Below are 21,258 nucleotides of genomic sequence, written 5' to 3' on the forward strand. Positions count from 1 at the left end.
TGCAGTCTAGCTCTATGGGCTCCTTTAGTGTGCTGTCTAGCTCTATATAGGCTCCTTTAGTGTGCAGTCTAGCTCTATCGGCTCCTTTAGTGTGCAGTCTAGCTCTCTATAGGCTCCTTTAGTGTGCAGTCTAGCTCCATGGGCTCCTTTAGTGTGCAGTCTAGCTCTATGGGCTCCTTTAGTGTGCAGTCTAGCTCCATGGGCTCCTTTAATGTGCAGTCTAGCTCTATGGGCTCCTTTAGTGTGCAGTCTAGCTCTATATAGGCACCCTTAGTGTGCAGTCTAGCTCTATGGGCTCCTTTAGTGTGCTGTCTAGCTCTATATAGGCTCCTTTAGTGTGCAGTCTAGCTCTATCGGCTCCTTTAGTGTGCAGTCTAGCTCTCTATAGGCTCCTTTAGTGTGCAGTCTAGCTCTCTATAGGCTCCTTTAGTGTGCAGTCTAGCTCTATAGGCTCTTTTAGTGTGCAGTCTAGCTCTATCGGCTCCTTTAGTGTGCAGTCTAGCTCTCTATAGGCTCCTTTAGTGTGCAGTCTAGCTCCATGGGCTCCTTTAGTGTGCAGTCTAGCTCTATAGGCTCCTTTAGTGTGCAGTCTAGCTCTATGGGCTCCTTTAGTGTGCAGTCTAGCTCTATGGGCTCCTTTAGTGTGCAGTATAGCTCTATGGGCTCCTTTAGTGTGCAGTATAGCTCTATGGGCTCCTTTAGTGTGCAGTCTAGCTCTATATAGGCACCTTTAGTGTGCAGTCTAGCTCTATGGGCTCCTTTAGTGTGCTGTCTAGCTCTATATAGGCTCCTTTAGTGTGCAGTCTAGCTCTATCGGCTCGTTTAGTGTGCAGTCTAGCTCTATGGGCTCCTTTAGTGTGCAGTCTAGCTCTATAGGCTCCTTTAGTGTGCAGTCTAGCTCTATAGGCTCCTTTAGTGTGCAGTCTAGCTCTATATAGGCTCCTTTAGTGTGCAGTCTAGCTCCATGGGCTCCTTTAGTGTGCAGTCTAGCTCTAGGCACCTTTAGTGTGCAGTCTAGCTCTGTGGGCTCCTTTAGTGTGCAGTCTAGCTCTATGGGCTCCTTTAGTATGCAGTCTAGCTCTATGGGCTCCTTTAGTGTGCAGTCTAGCTCTATGGGCTCCTTTAGTGTGCATTCTAGCTCTATGGGCTCCTTTAGTGTGCAGTCTAGCTCTATGGGCTCCTTTAGTGTGCAGTCTAGCTCTATGGGCTCCTTTAGTGTGTAATCTAGCTCTATGGGCTCCTTTAGTGTGCATTCTAGCTCTATAGGCTCCTTTAGTGTGCAGTCTAGCTCTATGGGCTCCTTTAGTGTGCAGTCTAGCTCTATGGGCTCCCTTAGTGTGCAGTCTAGCTCTATGGGCTCCTTTAGTATGCAGTAAAGGGTCTGTTTCCGCCTGAAACATAATTCCACCACAAACATGATCATTACAAGTTTTCTGGAAGCTAATCAAATCACAAAAAGTTCCTTGACTTCCTACAAACACAGGACAGTAATTTATGTCAAGGGTTTTCAATCCTTACCTTGTTCACATTTCTTCTGAAGCCTGTTGAGGTAGAGGCTTCCGTTTCTGGGGCAGGTTGTGAAAAATCCTACAATAAAAGAGATGTGTAAGGGCCAGTCATTTATGCCACACATTCAAATGTTTGCCTTAATAAAAAAGCCCAGTGCATTCACCTCAGCAACTGTCTCACAACACAGACAGAGTGTTTTCATAATTTGCTTCACCCTAATAAATAAAAGTAGGCCAATATAAAGCATAACTGTTGTAAAGTATGTTTCTGGTGTTCTGTCTGCTGCATTCACATTCTCTGTGTGGGAGACTGTGTGCTGGCTTCAACAGTGTCAGGGACACTGTATTTCCCTCGACTGCAGAACATACAGTCAGACATATTTAAAACTTAAAATAGAATTAATGTATTGCACACGTACCAGTGTTACTTGCTTAGAGAAGCCCGCACCAGGGTCAGGTTGTACAGCACCTGTAATCCCATCCAGTGTATTCTGGAGGAGTGGCCCTCCACCGGTTTTCTGAATTTTACTCTTTTTTCGGTTTGCCTCAAACAAGTGTTTGAGATCAAATGTTCACAAAAATAATAAAAAGTTGTGTGTAAATAATACTTACCACTTTGAATTATATTTTTTATATTTTTATATCTGCTGCCAAGAACGTTTGGAGTTGGAGGTTGCATCTAAAATCAATGAATATTAATCTTTATTAGTATATATACACATGCACATTTTTGTATATAAAAATATAGGCTATATATTAAACACACACACATAATTCATACATATATGACTATAGAACGTAACTTACACAAATCAACTTAACGCAATCAGCAATCTTTCTCCAACAGTCTTCTCTTGCTTTGGCAGCAGAGACCGTATTGTTTCGAGCTTGTAATACATATTTAAATTCAACGCAATTCTGAATGATTATCTCTTGATCCTCCGCAGAAAAATATACCGCTCTCGCTCCATCCATATCGATCGCGATTGGTTGCCCGGTGCCAACGTCACTTTGGTATGTGCACGCGCTCGTGGAGTAATCATGCTTAAAGGAGAACTCCGGTCAATTTTAACATTGAGCTCATTTTTTTCTAAATTTGGAGTGCTGTCAATACAGAGAACAACGACAAAAATCGGTGTTGCCTACACCGTGTTATCCTCTTTTTAAAATTTGCACCCGACTTGAATGGGGCACGTTTTAAACCTGCTTTTATCCTCTTAACATCCTTGATGTGTCATTACAAGTGCCCAGCCATGTTGAGTGATTCCTTCAGAGTGAACACGGTGAATCTGACTGCAGTAGATGTGAAAGATATTAATAAAAATTATGTTAATTCAACAAGCGCACATACCTGTATTTACTTCCTGTTTTCAGTCGAAGTTCACAGTAATCGATTGTCGAGTTCACGCGCGTGATCATAGGTAACTATGTAACGACAATTGACAATTGACTAGAGGATAAAATCAGGTTTAAAACTTGCCCCATTCAAGTCAATAGGGTGCCAATTTTAAAAAGAGGATAACACGGTGTAGGCAACACCGATTTTTGCCGTTGTTCTCTGTATTGACAGCACTCCAAATTTACTAAAAAATGAGCTCAATGTTAAAATTGGCCGGAGTTCTCCTTTAAGATCAAAGCCTGAGTTTACAGAAAGTTGATGAGCTGCATTATGGTACCAATAAAGCCTGATTGCATCGGTTTGGTTTTGTCAACTCCAAACTAATCCTGTAACCCCGCGTCTGTTCAGCTACCTTTATGGTAAAGGCCCCAGGGGACCACTACTTTCATTATAAATATTATAATATTTATTCTGCATTGTGTTTTTGTTTTATGTCATTTACATAAAATATTAGATAGTTATGTATACATTATTGTATTTTAAATGGTGTAAAAACCTGTTATTGACCTCAAAATAAAACATTATCCCTCTGTACATGACTGTGGGGACAAGCACTTCTGCGGTGCTTGGAATTTTATATAACTAATAAAAAATGAAATATTGCCACTTGATGCCTCAAGAAGTTGTAATTGTTCAAATGACATATTGCTTTATTTTAAAATATTAAGAAATTGTAATTCTAAAGTGTTTGTTTTTTTAAGTGTAATATTTATGTACAGCTATAGGGACAGAAACATTTACTTTTCCATAGAATGACCCTTAAGCAAATAGTTTAAAAGCAAGAAAATATAGTGCTATTTTTGTATTATTTTAACATTTTGAATTAGCTTTTACCATTATATTTCAAGTTTTAGTGCATACTTTTGTTTGTCTTAAATCGAATATTTCATATTTATAACACTTGCATTTTATTTTCATCTATCAATTAGCTACATAAAATCTTTAGTAGGCTAGTTGTACTTTATCAATAACAACATTTATGCATAGATCATTCTTATTGTACAATTCAAGCTTTTCTATGCTCACAGAAAGAATACTAAAAATGTAAGTGTGTGTGTATAAGTTCCCTACAACTAAACTTTTACAATTAGCAGCAACAGTTCAGTTGGGAGTTTATGTTTAGTATTACAAAATCTTATTTTAGCTGTAGCCTAGGCCTATATATTTTTAGCACGTTGTTCATTTCTTCTGTAGGTTTTAGTATACTATTTATTAATTTATTTACCGAATGTGTAAGTACCTTTGTTGATAGGGAAGCGGGAAGTCTGTCACTACTAGTTCTTTATTCAGATCCTCCATTATCAGTCGCTCGCGCCTCAAGCCGAAGACCAAACCGGTTCGCTCTTTCGGAGGAAGCCGGTTTCAGTGCGTCACCTTGGAAACCACGTCACTATAAATAGGGCTGGGAGAGGGCGGCGGCTTTTACTTACATACTTCGGCAGTTGATAATCACCATATAGCCGTTTGTGCGCGAGGAGAACAACATTATTAATTTTCAACTGTCTGATCTATGGAAACACTTTGTAAATGCTTTTTAAGGTGAGTTATATGATATTATTAAGTGAAATTTAGCATCATTATAGCCGTTATGTTAGGTTACACTTTCAGTATAGGGTACACAGTCTAATCATAAATTAAGGAAGTAGCCACTAGTTAATTTACATCGCTAAAAGTGTTTTTCTGACTTTTTTTTACTTTTTTTATTATTATTTTTATTTATTTTTTAAGAAACATTAAAATATACAAAAATACATTCAGGAGAACATTGAAGAGGTAAAAAAAACCAAAAAAAAAAACAAAGGATATGAAGCAAATAAAAGTACCCTACATTTACACAGGGAAACAATAATGATATTCAAAAAAAGAAAATACAATATTTGGCAGAAAGCTGGTTAAACCTGGACTAGTCTCAGCCTCAGACGTCACGCCCACGGAATGTTGGCTAAACGTCTGATGCATATGGTACACTTAACTGGAAACACTTCAGGAATGTCGAAGTCGTCATCTGATTGGTGGAATTTTATCGGATTTCCGGGGGGGCGCGAGTGTCGCGTTTATTTTCGGTCCGCCGGGAAACAAAGCGCAGACGTGTGATTGCGGAAGAAAAACTGTTGTGTTTACATGAGTGACAATGAGCATTTATCAAGATCAGCTAAACGTAGGATTCTCAAAAGTATGCAAGGTTCACGGCATAGACTCTTTAAAGTCCGCGTGAACCGAAAGTTGCAAACGACTTTTCTCAAGTGTTGTGGCGCATTTCCGAGTGAAACGGAATATTGAACAGAGGGCAGGGTTTTACTTTAGCACTCCTCCTCTCCATCTCTCGCCCATAGCAGAGTAACGGTTTGAGGCGAGTGGTTAAGCGTTTAACCAACCCAAGCCGTCAAGCCTATGTCATCAGAAAAAGAACCATTCCAGACCCGGAAGTAACTTTTCGGACTTTGATTAAAGATAACTTCGGCAAACAATTTTTTCCCGTGTATTAACTTGCTTTAAATTGTTCACCACAAGACTAGTAATATCCGCTAACAAAGTAAATAGGGTCAATTTTGATTTCATGCCGACTTTAAGAGATGTCCAGGAGTTTTGTTTGAGGCACTTAGTGGAGACTTGTTGCACGCCGGTCTGTTGTTGTGGGGACATTTCCACGCCCCGAAACGTGACACTGAACGAAACGAACTGTAATTGGTTGTTTGACATGTCGGTCAAACGGCCTTGTGGGTGGGCCTTGGCCAAAGAAAGCTGCTATGAATTCCAGAGGTCTGGCTACGCAAGACTAAACCTGGACATCAAAGCCATTACAAAATAATTTTTCATAGTTTCAGGAACAGTGAGTCTATTTCAACCAAAAAATGTGAGAGAGTAAGTGAGCCCCCATAAATTTGTTTATGGATGAAAAATTTGCCAAACTAAATAAAAAAGTTACAAATATATTCTTTAGATATGTGGGAGTCAGTTTAATAAAAAATATTATCTTTTAAATTAAAAGTGTGCATTAATGGTGGTTTTATTTAAATGAGAATATAGCTAAATGAGAATGCCTTATCTAAGTCTAAGAAAATAATAATGGCTTTAGAGTGTACAAAATCAGCATAATCCAATAAATCTAAAATAAGTCTATTATTGCTGATATGCCTACCTTTGACAAAACCTGACTGTCAAACCGTTAGAGTTTGTAATTGGTCGCCAATTATCAATTAAGAGAGGATCTTTTTCAGAGTTTGGAATAAGGGAAATTATACCCCGTTTCATTGATGTAGTCATTTCTTTCTGAGTAATACATTCTTTAACATGCAAAGCAATGGGGATTTTATTAAGTCTCAAAAATGGACTGAAAATTCAACGGAAAAACCATCAACACCAGGGGATTTCCTTTTCTTCATAGAGAAAAGATCGGATTTAACTTCTCCAATTGTCAAAGTTGACTCACAAAGATCTTTAAAATCATTATCAATAGTTGAAATATAGTTTTTAATTGTTTCGACAAAAGTCTCACAATTATCTTAATAAATTCGGAAGTATAAAGTTTGTCATAAAAATGTGTGATAAACTTAGAAATTAAGTTGTAACGGATTGACTTAATTAAGTGGGGTGCCAAGCAGGTGATTAAACCTACTAATTTTTTTTGAGTCAGTCAACTGTTGTGGCAAAAATTCATCAAACAAACATCACTGCTTAAGGGAGACACTCAGTCAAATTATAAAATAGAAGTATTTATTCTTGCAAGAATAGGAGCAGTCTAATACACAGCTGTTACCCTGTGCAGAAGAGTGGCACACCCCCAGACAGACAGAACCTTTTTATCCTAATCTCCAAGGCCCCCCCCCCAGAGCCTTCCTCCCAGTAGATTTCCATCCAGTAGTTTTCCATAGACAAAGAAGCCATAACACTAGTTTAGATTCGTCACTAGTTGGCCCATAAGCCCTCCTTCACCAAACGGCCTTCTGACATTCTAGGTCAGAGGTCCTTGTTCGTCTGTTCTCTGGAGTGTCTCTCCCTTCTGCCTCCCCAGGTACATAACCATCATCTTCTCTCACTACAAGTGAGAGACACACATGTGACATTCTTTGAATCATCTATATTTTACTAAAGATCAATGAATATCATAAAACTTCCACCACAACTCCTCACTTTTTATCATTATTAATCAAACATAATAATAATAACAATAATAATAATTCAAGTTCAAGTCATTACATATCACATAAAAGATATCACTCTCCTTGAACCTGTGAAGAAAAAGTTTAGAATGAAGAAGCATAAGGCTGTTTTTGTTGGGGAAAGCCCCATAATTATTTAGCAAGCAAGTAAACATGTTTACTAATGCCGGGCTAAACCGCAGTCACACTAGTAAGGAAAAAGTAGTTATAGCACAGTAGGAAACATACATATAAAATTCAAATCATAAAAGCATAATAAAAAATAAATAAAAAAATCCCTCAGTTTCAAAACCCTGTCCTTGTACGCCATCTCGTAACACGGATGACTGCTGCTTTTAACCCTCTTTACATATCAATCGGTCTCAGAAAGAAAAGAAAACATCAACACATCTAACTGTAATCTCTACTTAAATCATCTGCATAATTTTGTTCATCCCCATCATCATTCGGATAGACTGTCATTTTCAATTGAACAGACATTCCAGTTTTCTCATATTCACCCCTGAATAACAAAATTATCAGAATAACACATACAATCATAACTCATACACTACACATTCAACATTTTCCCCATATCCATTTCCCTAACCATATTTTGTTCTTTTACTTTTAATTCAATCAGGTAGTGGTTCTACTTGATAAGCTTCAATAATAATCCCTATAATTTAAATTAATTAATGGATCTTCTCTTCCTGAAAACATTTGCCTTAAATATTTTCTAATTAATCTGTAACCAATCAAATCATTTGTCATATACCAATATCAATACTAAGCTCTATTTCAATATAATCAGATAAAATCCTCAAAATCATCACAAAAACACATTCTTAAACCATTAGTTGGTCCACATCCTCCTCCAGGCGTGTTGATCATCTCGTTCGCCCCATGGACTCCTGAGATGGTTGCGGCCTTTAGGTGAGAGGCTTGGACCCAGGTGTCACACTGATCTCCTGAGATCACCACCGCACCCTCACTGGAATGAACCATTTCCTGCTTACTGTCACCTGTGAATGGAGACTTTAAGTATTTTGTTAGTGACCGCTTGTCTTCCCCTCGTCCCTTTTGGTGTGACCTGTGGAATTTTCAAAAATCATTATTTTTCATTTCATTTTTAATTATCATTAGACATTTCTTGCTTATTAGAGTCAGAGTCCTTTTCCCCTGAAAAACACATATCCACTTTGCTTACGTTAACAAGTCAATATTCATACATTTGGAAACAGAATCAGTTCAGCTTGATGCAATCCATCCTGACATTCTGCAAAAGGAACATTTTTAGTTATGCGCTGTACAAGGTGTAGCACCTTTCTGCCACAATAATAACCCAGGCCAGGACAGTTAGCCAAATTCATTTTGCCCTGTCTCCCAATCCTGCTCTGTAAAGAAACACAAATTTTGAGGTTATTGTCAGATAATAAAGTCTGTGCTGCCACGGCCTTCGATGCCCTGGCTTTCCTGTAGAAACAATCCAGACAGCAATTTTGTTAGGCAGAAAAATGGCTTCTTTCAGGGCTTTTACCCAATTACCCCTTGTGTTTTCCCAACATTTATTCAGCAAATGTGAACCCCTTAATAAACCATATTTGGCAATTGTTATACCATCTCCCTCTTGATGCGCGACACAACTCAAGCATCAATTTAACATAACATTTAACATAGTGTTCTCAATAAAGCCTGCCATCAACACCAACCCAAACGTTGTCCCTCAGACAAACTTCCTCCAGACATCTTTCAGCCCTCAGTCTCACAGCTTATCCTGCTTTTTTCAGGTCTGTTGTTTTGTCTCGCAACTCAGTCCTCTTCAACCATTTTTAAAGTCATCAATAGTTTCTGTCAGGTGCTCATGCTGTACAGCCTTGGTCAATGTCAGTCAAAAAAACATTCTCCTCCTAACTTCTGAGCTAACTTCTGAGTTAGCTGAGCTAACTTCCTGCTCAGCTACTGTTCGGACGCTCTTGCTTACTGCTCCGCGCTTTGCTCTATCGCTTTTATATTTTTATACTTTATCTTCTTTTATCAACTAATTTCAACTTCAGCAAATCAGCACAGTGCCCAAACGCTTGGATTACAACAAAAAAGCTGAATTATTTTACTCGACCAGCCTCCCACTGAAAGCTTACATTCCGGGGAAGAGAAAACACAACTGCATAAGGATAAGAGAAAATGCCTCTTCTGGAATCTACTTGCTGCAGCAATTGCCACAGACTTTTACAAAGGATTGCAGTTCTTGGAACAAAGTTATTTGCGGGACCACCAAACCAGACGGAACACACAACAGAGCTCCGTCATGGACGCCCTCAGCATACAGCTGGTGAGTTTCATGAATCTACTGCTCCTCCACAGGCCATACTTAGTGTAGAGAAACAAGCCGATCGACTTACAAATCGATGGCACACACAGGGAGCGAGACCCAAAGGCACTCGAGACATCAGATTGTCACGAGTATCACATATTGCCGCAATAGCATCCTCTACCCCAGATACGGCTCTGACAAGGATTGCAAACACTGGTCTCCTACCACCACCTATACATCTTGAGAACAGATTTGAAGTATTAATGAATGTAAATGAGGAATCCCCAAACGTGATGAATGTGATCGAACACAGACTGAATAAGCCAGTAGCTAACACCGATGCTAACTTGCGCTCAAGGTCGAGCAGACAGCGGCACAGAGCTCAGAGCGCAGCCGAGGACACGACTCTGATAGTGGGTGACTCCATTATCAGAAACATTAGTAGCAGGAATACAACTACGTGCTGCCTTCCACAAGCAACAATTTCTGATGTAAACAGGGACCTTGAGAACATTCTGATGAAACATAAGACTGCAAATCGACTCATCATTCATGTGGGGAAAAATGATATTCATAAAGAGCAGTCAGAACTCCTCAAGAAGAATTTCAATGAACTTTTTGAAACACTTAAAAGATTGAAAGTACAAACATTCATCAGTGGACCACTCCCAGCAAGAGGAACAAACAGGTTTTCACGGTTGCTTGGGCTTAATACATGGCTCCAAAAAACCTGCAATATAAAAGGAGTGAACTTCATTGACAACTTCAATCTTTTCTGGAGTCAGAGGCAACTGTTCCAACAGGACGGCCACCCAAACAAACTTGGTTCAAGAGAGCTAAAGGACAATATCTACTTCTCCCTCAATCATCCTTCTGCAGTGTGTGCCAATCCATTCAACCTGAATGGCACACACACACCTGGACACAGTATGAATGACCACAGGACTTCACTCCAGCACCTGAATGGACATGCGGTTGACACGTCACACAAGGACAATGATAACACCACTCAGCCACAACAACTTCTGCTCACGGACACAATCTCAGCTGAGCCCTGCCCACAGAGCTCACCACAGACAGACTGTGTCATACTAGAACTGCTCCAAGATTCAGCACCCAAGGACGACTTCCTGGAAAACAGCCAGGGAAACCAGGTCAGCATATTACAGCCTCCCATAACACCAGAACAACAACAGCCCCTCTCACCAGACACGCTATCTCTATCTCCACCATCTCCACTTCTGGGCTTCTCAGAGAGAATGGAAAAACTGGTGTACGCTGGAACTAAACTATCCCACTCTTTTGCAAGCCCCCAGATATCAACCAAAACACGGCAGGCCTCACAACCACCAAAGCCTGCGGGCCCCGCTCGCCCTCCCCCTCTTCCTGCAAGAGTTCTTCGGTCTCTGCCACAACGACAGGTCTCACACCCTCCTCCTTCTGCTCGAGGTGAACCAAAAACAACTGATACCAGCTCTCAGTGATATGTGTCGGGTCCCCGCTATGATAACAGTAACTTTCTCAAATGTTTACAGAACAAGCGGGAACCCTGTGTGCCTGTATCTTTCTCTATTGCTGTTCGATTACATGATAGAAAGTCTAAGGCCTTCAAAAGCCGTACAGCAAACCCATCTAATCTGGTGCCTATTACACGCCAAACTAAGACTGCTGTGCAGACAAAAAGTAAGACTGTTAAGTTAGCACTTTTAAACATCTGCTCACTTAAAAATAAATCACTTCTAGTCAATGACTTAATAACCGCATACAACCTGGATTTTATGTTTCTAAATGAAACTTGGCTAGAAGACAACTGCAGTGCAACTGTCCTCAATGAAACATCCCCTCCTAACTTTACTTTTATGAGTATCTGCAGAGCGGGTAGGAGAGGTGGGGGAGTAGCTGCTCTTTTTAAAGATGTCTATCAATGTAAGCAAATATCATTTGGTAATTACCCGTCTTTCGAATATTTGGGTATTGTGTTAAAAGATGCTCCACGCATTTTATTTATTATTGTTTATAGGCCTCCAAAATACTCTTCAGCCTTTACTGAGGACTTTACAGAACTGTTATCAACCATTTCCTCAGAGTTTGACTGTTTTGCTATTGCTGGAGATTTTAACATTCACATGGATAATGCAGAAAACAATATGGCAAAAGAAATCAAAACTGTTTTAAAAACTTTTGATCTGACTCAGCATGTACATGGACCGACACACAATCGTGGACACACTCTAGATTTACTTATCAGTAAGGGTCTAAACATTTCATCGATTGTTATTAAGGATGTAGCACTGTCTGATCATTTCTGTATTTTCTTTGATATATTGATCTCTCCTGCCATTGAAGCTAGATCTGTGTCTGTCAAGAAGAGATGCTTAAATGAGAACACTAGAGTACTATTTATGAAGGCTATATCTTTAACACCAAGCATATCTGCTGACTCTGTTGATTTTCTCCTTGATTCTTTTAACTCAAAAGTTAAAAGTGTAATTGATGATATTGCTCCTGTGAAAGTCAGGAAGAGTGGTAGACAAAAGGCACCTTGGAGAAACTCAACAGCAGTGCAAAATATGAAAAGACAATGCAGAAAAGCTGAGCGCATGTGGCGGAAGACAAAACTTGTAGTCCATTATAACATCTACAAAGACACTATCCATGCTTTCAATATGGAACTAGGCAAAGCTAGACAGACTTTCTTCTCAAATATTATAAACAGCAACTTAAACAACACACATACTCTTTTTGCTACTGTAGAGAGATTAACAAACCCCCCGAGCCAGATTCCAGTGAAATGCTCTCAGACAGCAAGTGCAGTGAGTTCGCTTCTTTCTTCTCTGAGAAAATCAATAATATCAGAAAGGTGATCAGCACATCCTTGAGTTGCACTGGGGTCAGACAGATTAGACCACAACCTGAGAAAGTAGTTACTATGTCTGATTTCAAAGAAATTGATGGCAAAATTTTAGAAGAAACCGTACAGCACCTTAAAACATCAACCTGCGCCCTTGACGCTCTTCCCACATCTTTCTTCAAAAGTGTGTTAAACAGCTTAGAAGCAGATCTCCTAGAAGTGGTAAATGCCTCACTTCTCTCTGGAAGTTTTCCAAACTCCCTGAAAACTGCAGTTGTCAAACCCCTCCTGAAAAAGAGCAATCTGGATAAGACTATATTAAGCAATTATAGACCGATCTCAAATCTTCCTTTCATTGGCAAGATCATTGAAAAAGTTGTTTTCAATCAGCTGAACAAATTCTTAAGCTCGAATGGATACTTTGACAATTTTCAATCTGGTTTCCGATCGCATCACAGCACAGAGACAGCGCTCATAAAGATAATTAACGATATTCGCTTAAATACTGATACAGGCAAATTATCAGTGTTGGTACTACTCGACCTCAGTGCTGCTTTTGACGCTGTTGATCACAACATACTTCTTGACAGGCTGGAAAACTGGGTGGGGCTTTCTGGGATAGTCCTAAAATGGTTCAGGTCATACTTAGAAGCGAGAGGTTATTATGTGAGTATAGGAGACCATAAGTCTGAGTGGACATCCATGACATGCGGAGTTCCTCAAGGCTCAATTCTTGCGCCACTCCTATTCAACCTGTACATGCTTCCAATGAGCCAAATAATGAGAAAGAACCAAATCTCTTACCACAGCTATGCAGATGACACACAGATCTACTTAGCCCTATCGCCTAACGATTACAGCCCCATTGACTCCCTGTTCCAATGCATTGATGAAGTAAACAGTTGGATGTGCCAAAACTTTCTTCAGTTAAACAAAGACAAAACTGAAGTCATTGTGTTTGGAAACAAAGATGAAGTTCTCAAGGTGAATGCATACCTTCACTCTAGAGGTCAAACAACTAAAAATAAAGTCAGGAATCTTGGGGTGTCTTTAGAGTCAGACCTTAGCTTCAGTAGTCATGTCAAAGCAATAACTAAATCAGCGTACTATCATCTAGAAAATATTGCAAGAATTAGATGCTTTGTTTCCAGTCAGGACTTAGAAAAACTTGTGCATGCTTTCATCACCAGCAGGGTGGATTATTGTAATGGACTCCTTACTGGCCTTCCCAAAAAGACCATAAGACAGTTGCAGCTCGTACAGAACGCTGCTGCCAGGCTTCTGAGCAGAACCAGAAAATTTGATCACATCACACCAGTCCTCAGGTCTTTACACTGGCTTCCAGTCACATTTAGGATTGATTTTAAAGTATTATTACTGGTATATAAATCATTTAATGGCCTAGGACCTCAATACATTGCAGATATGCTCACTGAATATAAACCCAACAGATCACTCAGATCATTAGGATCACATCAACTAGAAATACCAAGGGTTCACTCAAAGCAAGGAGAGTCCGCTTTTAGCTATTATGCCAGCCGCAGCTGGAACCAGCTTCCAGAAGAGATCATGTGTGATCCTACAGTAGCCACATTCAAATCCAGACTCAAAACACATCTGTTTAGCTTTGCATTTACTGAATGAGCATTGTAGAACAGTATTTGAATGACGATATTAAAGTTTTCGTCTGAGAAAGAACTAAGAATGTGAATGCAGGGCTAAGGAAAGTGAAAAGAATGTGCAAGTAAATGAAAGAGAAAAGAAAGTTGATAGATGGAAGTCGTAAGAAGATTGAAAGAGAAAAGAAAGTTGATAGATGGTAAGAAGATTGAAAGAGAAAAGAAAGTTGATAGATGGAAGTCGTAAGAAGATTGAAAGAGAAAAGAAAGTTGATAGATGGAAGTCGTAAGAAGATTGAAAGAGAAAAGAAAGTTGATAGATGGTAAGAAGATTGAAAGAGAAAAGAAAGTTGATAGATGGAAGTCGTAAGTCGTAAGAAGATTGAAAGAGAAAAGAAAGTTGATACATGTAAGTCGTAAGAAGATTGAAAGAGAAAAGAAAGTTGATACATTTAAGTAGTAAGAAGATCCTTTTAAAAGAAAGATACCGGTTGATGTAATTTATGTCCGACTGTTTGCACTGTATTTTATTATTTTATTTTCCAAACTGTGATTCAGGAAGATTTTATTAATTTTTAGGGCTGTCTGATTGGAAGAGATTTTGAAGGGGAACGGGAGAGCTTCACTCCGACGAGGCGAGTGAAGATTAGCTATACTATGGAGAGTATAGAGGTTCGCTGTTTGTTTAAAACAGCAAAAGTGAAACGTGCTCTGTGGGGGCCCCACTGGGCAATACTGGTGTAAGACACCACCCCAGCAGAGGACGTCCCTGGATTGTAGGTCCAGTGGCACCGCAAACCTGCTCAATCACTTCCATCTCAGATAGGGGTGATTATTAATTATCAGGGCTGTCTGATTGGAAGAGATTTTGAAGGGGAACGGGAGAGCTTCACTCCGACGAGGCGAGTGAAGATTATCTATACTACGGAGAGTATAGAGGTTTGCTGTTTGTTTAAAACAGCAAAAGTGAAACGTGCTCTGTGGGGGACACCACCCCAGCAGAGGACATCCCTGGATTGTAGGTCCAGTGGCACCGCAAACCTGCTCAATCACTTCCATCTCAGATAGGGTTTTAATTATTCTTATTTCTTTTGATTATTTTAAAGCACTTTGAATTACCACTGCTTAGCTTTGCATTTACTGAATGAGCACTGTGCCACTGTTCGTCCGACTGTTTGCACTGTATTTTATTTTCTAAACTGTTTTAATTATTCTTATTTCTTTTATTATTTATGTAATTATTTCAATTTCTTCTATGTAAAGCACTTTGAATTACCACTGTGTATGAAATGTGCTATATAAATAAACTTGCCTTGCCTTGCCTTGCCTCCTGTTTACAATAATCCTAAATGGCTCTCTGCATAATTTGATATCTACTTAGCCAATGTCTCACTTTGTTGTTGCCGTCAAATCTATAACCCGATGGATGACGATCTACAACTCCACAATTCCAATTTACATAAATACCTAAACTGATCCAGAAGTTAAAGACACAATATACACACTATTCAGGCGGAATAGCTGCCCTACACTTAACACCTACAAGACATAAAGTGCTGTCACCATCACACACACTCATGCTAGACACACATACAGCATGTTAACTGCTCATTTACAATGTTCGCTTTTTTTATTAACTCTAATTATAATATTTAAGGTTTAAATAAGATTTAAACTTCACATTTTCCTGTAGCTTTTATATAATTTTACATGGCCTTTCAAACCGTTTCAAAATGTTCATTATTTTGTCTTTAGAAAAGTCAGCTGGTTTGTTTTGGTTCATTATCATTATTTTGTTTAAGCTTGCCTTACCAGACCTGATAACAGAAAGACAGACAGAGCACCAATCCCTCAAGCAGTCTCTCTCACTATACACAAATTATCTTTTCAACAGCCTCCTAAGACTGAAACTTAATTAATCATAGAACCCTTAATAGTTCACAAATGTTAATATACAAATGTTTAACTCAAATTAGAACCATTACACCAATCTAAAATACATTATGCTATGAGTATTTCTAATGTTACCTTTAGTTTGAATACTTGTATAAATTCTCAATTCACCTAACCTTTGTTATCCAAACTCTACAAAAACTGTCTTAATCTTTAGTCACCACCATGTCTAATGATCTTCAGGAGTTAAAACCATCTTATAGACATATTAGTTCAAAATCAACTTCTATAATTTTCCTTGCCCATAAGGCAACCAACATGTTCCTGATATAAATTAATAAGTTATATTACTGTCTCCCCAACAAATAATGACAATCAGATGGTCCCAGCTGGCTCTTGAAAGCACATTCACATTAGCTCTTTATCTATAATTTCCATCAGACTTGTCACAATTGAAAACAAGCCATACAGTGAATTGCGGGGTTTTTTCTGGTGAGTGGTATAGAGGAACTCACATTTTCTTGGGTCAGACCGCCGTAACTCATCACAACGCATCTCACCTCCCAATGCTCTACTGACCCCGGTTGGCCTCCGGTAATCAGCGCTCAACTCTCATACCTGTCTCACATTTTAACACCTCCATCCGGAGGTGTGCAGTGTTCGTGGCCCCCTGCGTTAGGTATAGTCCCCTGGCCAGGAAGATCTTTCCCGTCCTTGAGTAGCCACGTACCCACTAACCGCTCTTTCCCATCACACAATCAGTTTTCTTCAACAGAACTCAGCTGTTTTCTCTGGAGCTTAGGAAAGGCACATTCAAGAGTCACCTCCATCTGGACTGCCTAATAGTGTTAAGGGAAACAGGTTAATAACAACAGTATTTAATCACTCAAATCTGTTAGACCTGTCCGAATCAACAAAATCTCAGTGAAATTTATTCACGTCTATTCAATGTACATCTATAGCCATGGTCATAGGACCTGTGTCATGGTGAAGGCTAAGATCAGACAAAGACGTTACTGGTCCTAAAATAACAAGTACAAAGATGTCTTCTCAATTCAGGTCTACATTATTATCTTAAAGACTTCTTTAAAGTCATTCAGTTTTACTATCTAAAATATTTAATCTACTAATTGCCCTCTGTATGGCAATGATAGACATCTGTGTCTATAATTTTTATAAATAGTTTATCGTCATGACAGGCTAAAATAACAGCCTTCTGACATTGAATGAGAGAGAGAGACTCTGAGGCCTCCAGGAGTGGTACACTGTCTCTCATACTAAACATTCTCAACTTTATCTACTTTATCTTTTAACTCTAGCCCAGCTTAAGGCACCTTTGCCAGAAATTACATACGTTTTCAATATTAAAATAATTTTATAGTTGTCTTTTGCTCTACATCAGGGAATTTAGACATTACAAATTCCACTCATATTGGGACTGTCACACTGGCAGTTTCAGTCAAGTCCCAAGCTTATCTTTTGAAACCAAAACATCAGCTTCTATCTCCTTCATGGTCAACACTACCAAGCTGTTTGTTTAATCAGATCCCTTTCTACACATTTTTACATTTAGCACTGTTAAACCCAGTGCTACTGCTTCTGCTTATTTGATCTTAAATACAAATAGTTATTCTATTTCTCAATAACGTTTCATTATAACATCTCAATTTTAGTTGTCAGATTCTCAATTACAATCTGCAATTTTTTTTTTAAGCGTTTCATTAAAAGACAATCATCTTTTTAGTTACCAGTATTTTACAAATATTTTTCATTTACTGTAATTTTACATCTACTGGTAGTTTAGTTCTTTTTCCTTTTAAAAGGATTTCCTTACGACTTAAATCTTTCAACTTTCTTTTCTCTTTCAATCTACTTACGACTTCCATCTATCAACTTTCTTTTCTCTTTCAATCTACTTACGACTTCCATCTATAAACTTTCCTTTCTCTTCTCATTTACTTGCACATTCTTTTCACTTCCCTTAGCCCTGCATTCACATTCTTGGTTCTTTCTCAGACGAAAACTTTAATATCGTCATTCAAATACTGTTCTACTTTCAAACCCACATTAATACACGTCACTTTCACATTCCATCAACTTTATTTTACACCTTTCTGAGTGGTCACTGCTAAACGCAGCTGACCACAATTAAAACACTCTCTGTCCCCTTGCCTATAGTTCGATTACCTTGAGCTTTCTAGCAGCTCCAACTTACTGCACACCCTTGAAGTGTCCCAATCAGGAATGTAAACAGAGCTGATAAGCAATTCTCTGTTCCTCTTACAGTCCACCAGTGGCGAATTTAGACCAAATCATAATCTTCACCATTATTATTGGCAGACCATTCATTTTCTGCACGGAAATGCATTGTTTTAACAAAGTTTCTGTTTAACTTAAACACTTGTCCAGGGAAAATTATCCCCGACCCATAATTTCCTTTATAAAACAGACAATGTCTTTTTCCCTCAATGACTTAATATCAACAAAATATCCAACATTTTACATTATTTGAATTCCAAAATATGTCTTTACATCTCTCTAATTCGGTATTATCATCAACAACACTGATTACAATAGCAAGTACACATTTAACATCCGGAAGCCGGGCTGAATAAGCACGCGCTGTTGCTGTACTATCCCAACATAGCTGGAGTCTTTAGGTTCAAAAGATAATGGTTGTCAAACCAAAAATAAACATAATTTCACTCTTTATTTTACCACTAAAATATAGAATTGTTCCCCATTTTGCTTAATGAAACATTCATTATCTTTATATCATGTTAATCCCTGTTAATCATACTCAATACCTTATTATTATTATTTTTAATCTGAACCACACTTTTCATACCATTTCTTAATCTGACTTAACAGGCGTTCATATATAGTTCCATAAATTTTATCAGAAATGTTATTTTCATAACATACCTTTTCTACAGTTGTTTTCTTCTCAAAATGGTTAGTCTGCAGATTCAACAAGTATTATCATTACTGTCTCTGTCCCACTTATCCTACTTACTGTTTTTACAGAAACCAAAATATCATATTACTCAAATCTCAATCCTTCACAAAGAGGATCAACTTTTGTTACAAAAAATCTTCTGACATCTAATGTCATGCATCCATCTAATGGATGAAAAATAAAAAACCCTTTTATCAGTTATATTCAATCTTACTATATGGCAATACATTCTAGCCAACAACTCATTGTCTTTTCACACTTTTGAACGCAGACACAACAACCTTTCTGTTTCTCACTGCCCTGTTCAACTGATTCCCGCACCATCTTTAATCTTGTGGTGCTCAATATCATACATTTCTGCCCTTCATTTTTATCTCATTTGACAAAACACCGGTATACCAAATTTCGCAAGCTTGCTTTTGAGCATAATGGCTGCTTCTCTGTTCTCTGTGGATTTCTCTTTCACGCGCGTTCTCTTTATTTGTCAGACGTCTCTGAAACAAACCCGATTTTTCTTTTAACCCAAACCGGTCGGGTTGCACTATTAGTGCCCTCCTAATTATGGTTCACCAAAAAATCTGTTACGATTGTCTTGGTTCCCCCTAATTAGCTTCAGCACCCAAAAATAGTTCGCTCCGCGGTGGAACAATTAATTTTCAGGTACCTATCTGTGTGAAATGTCTTGGTCTGTCACGGTTCTCAATAAATTCCAGATTATTTATCTGCTTGAAATATCTTGTTCTGTCACAGACCTCAATTAATTTCAGATTATTTTCCTCGTATCTGTTTGAAATATCTTGATCTGTACGTAGATCTCAATTAATATCAGATTACGTACCACAGAAAACAGTTCTCAGCCAATATGGTTCAATTTCACTCTTCCCCCAATTAAACTTAATTTAATTACCTTTACTCAGAGATGTTGTTCCGAGCCACCTTGAGTTCTTTTGATTCCAGTGGCCGATTCTCCTGACTCTGAAATCGGTCGGCCCCATCTCTCTCAAGTTTACGAGGTAGAGCTGGAACTTACTCAGTCCAGGTGGCCAAACACCGTCCGATCTCAGGTCCAGGAGGCACGTCCAAGGAATCCCACTATTCTGACACCAAATTGTTGTGGCAAAAATTCATCAAACAAACATCACTGCGTAAGGGAGACACTCAGTCAAATTATAAAATAGAAGTATTTATTCTTGCAAGAATAGGAGCAGTCTAATACACAGCTGTTACCCTGTGCAGAAGAGTGGCACACCCCCAGACGCCCTCCTTCACCAAACGGCCTTCTGACATTCTAGGTCAGAGGTCCTTGTTCGTCTGTTCTCTGGAGTGTCTCTCCCTTCTGCCTCCCCAGGTACATAAACATCATCTTCTCTCACTACAAGTGAGAGACACACATGTGACATTCTTTGAATCATCTATATTTTACTAAAGATCAATGAATATCATAAAACTTCCACCACACAACCATACAAAGGATTCAAACTTAAAAGGAATAGTAGGAACCCTTAATATATGTGGATGAAGAATTAGCACACAAACCGCAACAATCTCAATTCATAGAAACTGTTATTAGTTTTCTTTTGCAAAATATCATTCAGTGAGGGAAAAGCATGAATGAGTCACAAATGCAAAGTTCAACACAAAAGCAAAAAAAAAAAAAAAAGAAACCAAGAGATGATTCAATTTAGAAACAAAATATTAAAAAATTCAAATACTCAATTCCCAATTCTGGGGGCTCATTTAACATGTGAAAAATCTTTCAACAAAAGAAATCAGTTCATACAAAAATTAAGTTCAAATTCAGTTCATTCCTTTTTAAGGAAAGAGACAAGCTGCTCTGATACATGTTCAAAGGGTCATTTGACTCAAATATGGGAGTTACAATTGCAGTCTTCCAGGTAGTTGGAAATATCCCCTCTAGTACTGACAGGTTAACAATTTGTGTGATAGGGTAGGCTAGATGTTCTTTCAGGAATTTAAGCATTTTATAATCCATTCCATAAATATCTTTAGCTTATGAGATTTTAAGGGAATTGATAATTGCCAGGGTTTTAATTTCAGAGATAGATTGAATGCTAAAAGAAGGCTTGCTTTCATCTATTTTGATAATATCTCCAGTTGTTAGGGGAAAATTCTGTGCGATTTCATCCACAGAATTGATAAAATATTCATTAAAAGCTACAGCTATTTGTGCTGGATCTTGTGTTAATTTACCATTCAGGTTCAGCTCTAACTGGTTTCTAAGCCTGTGGCTAATTCCCATCACATTCTTAATCTGTTCCCAAATCAGCTTTGTGTTACCCTTTCCCTCATTAATAATTGTCATAAAAAAATTGGCTTTAGCTTTTCTGATCACTTTGATTACTTGATTACGTAATGAAGTGAACCTATGCCTATCACTATTTAACTTGGTTTTTAATGATCTTTTTTAGAGCAGAGTCTCTTTCTTTCATCAGATTAAATATTTCAGTATTGAGCCAGGGGAGTACATTTGTTTTTTTCTTTAATTTTACCTTTCTAGTAAACTCCTTAACTAGACTTTGTAGCTTGGTAGCAAACATCTTACTAACTTCTTCTAT

The 21,258-nt window shown here is 38.4% G+C and overlaps 1 protein-coding gene across 1 annotated transcript in view; it reads left to right on the forward strand.

The window, feature by feature from the left end:
- Positions 1 to 4,331: 4,331 nt before the first annotated feature.
- Positions 4,332 to 21,258, forward strand: part of LOC307009215 (ornithine decarboxylase-like) — a 30,100-nt gene continuing 13,173 nt past the window's right edge. The window contains exon 1 of the mRNA XM_079632817.1: positions 4,332 to 4,446. The gene's annotated coding sequence lies outside the window, so the exon portion shown is untranslated. The remainder of the gene's footprint in view (positions 4,447 to 21,258) is intronic.

Source organism: Phoxinus phoxinus (genome assembly GCF_949152265.1).
Source record: "Phoxinus phoxinus genome assembly, chromosome: 13".
Classification (NCBI taxonomy): domain Eukaryota; kingdom Metazoa; phylum Chordata; class Actinopteri; order Cypriniformes; family Leuciscidae; genus Phoxinus; species Phoxinus phoxinus.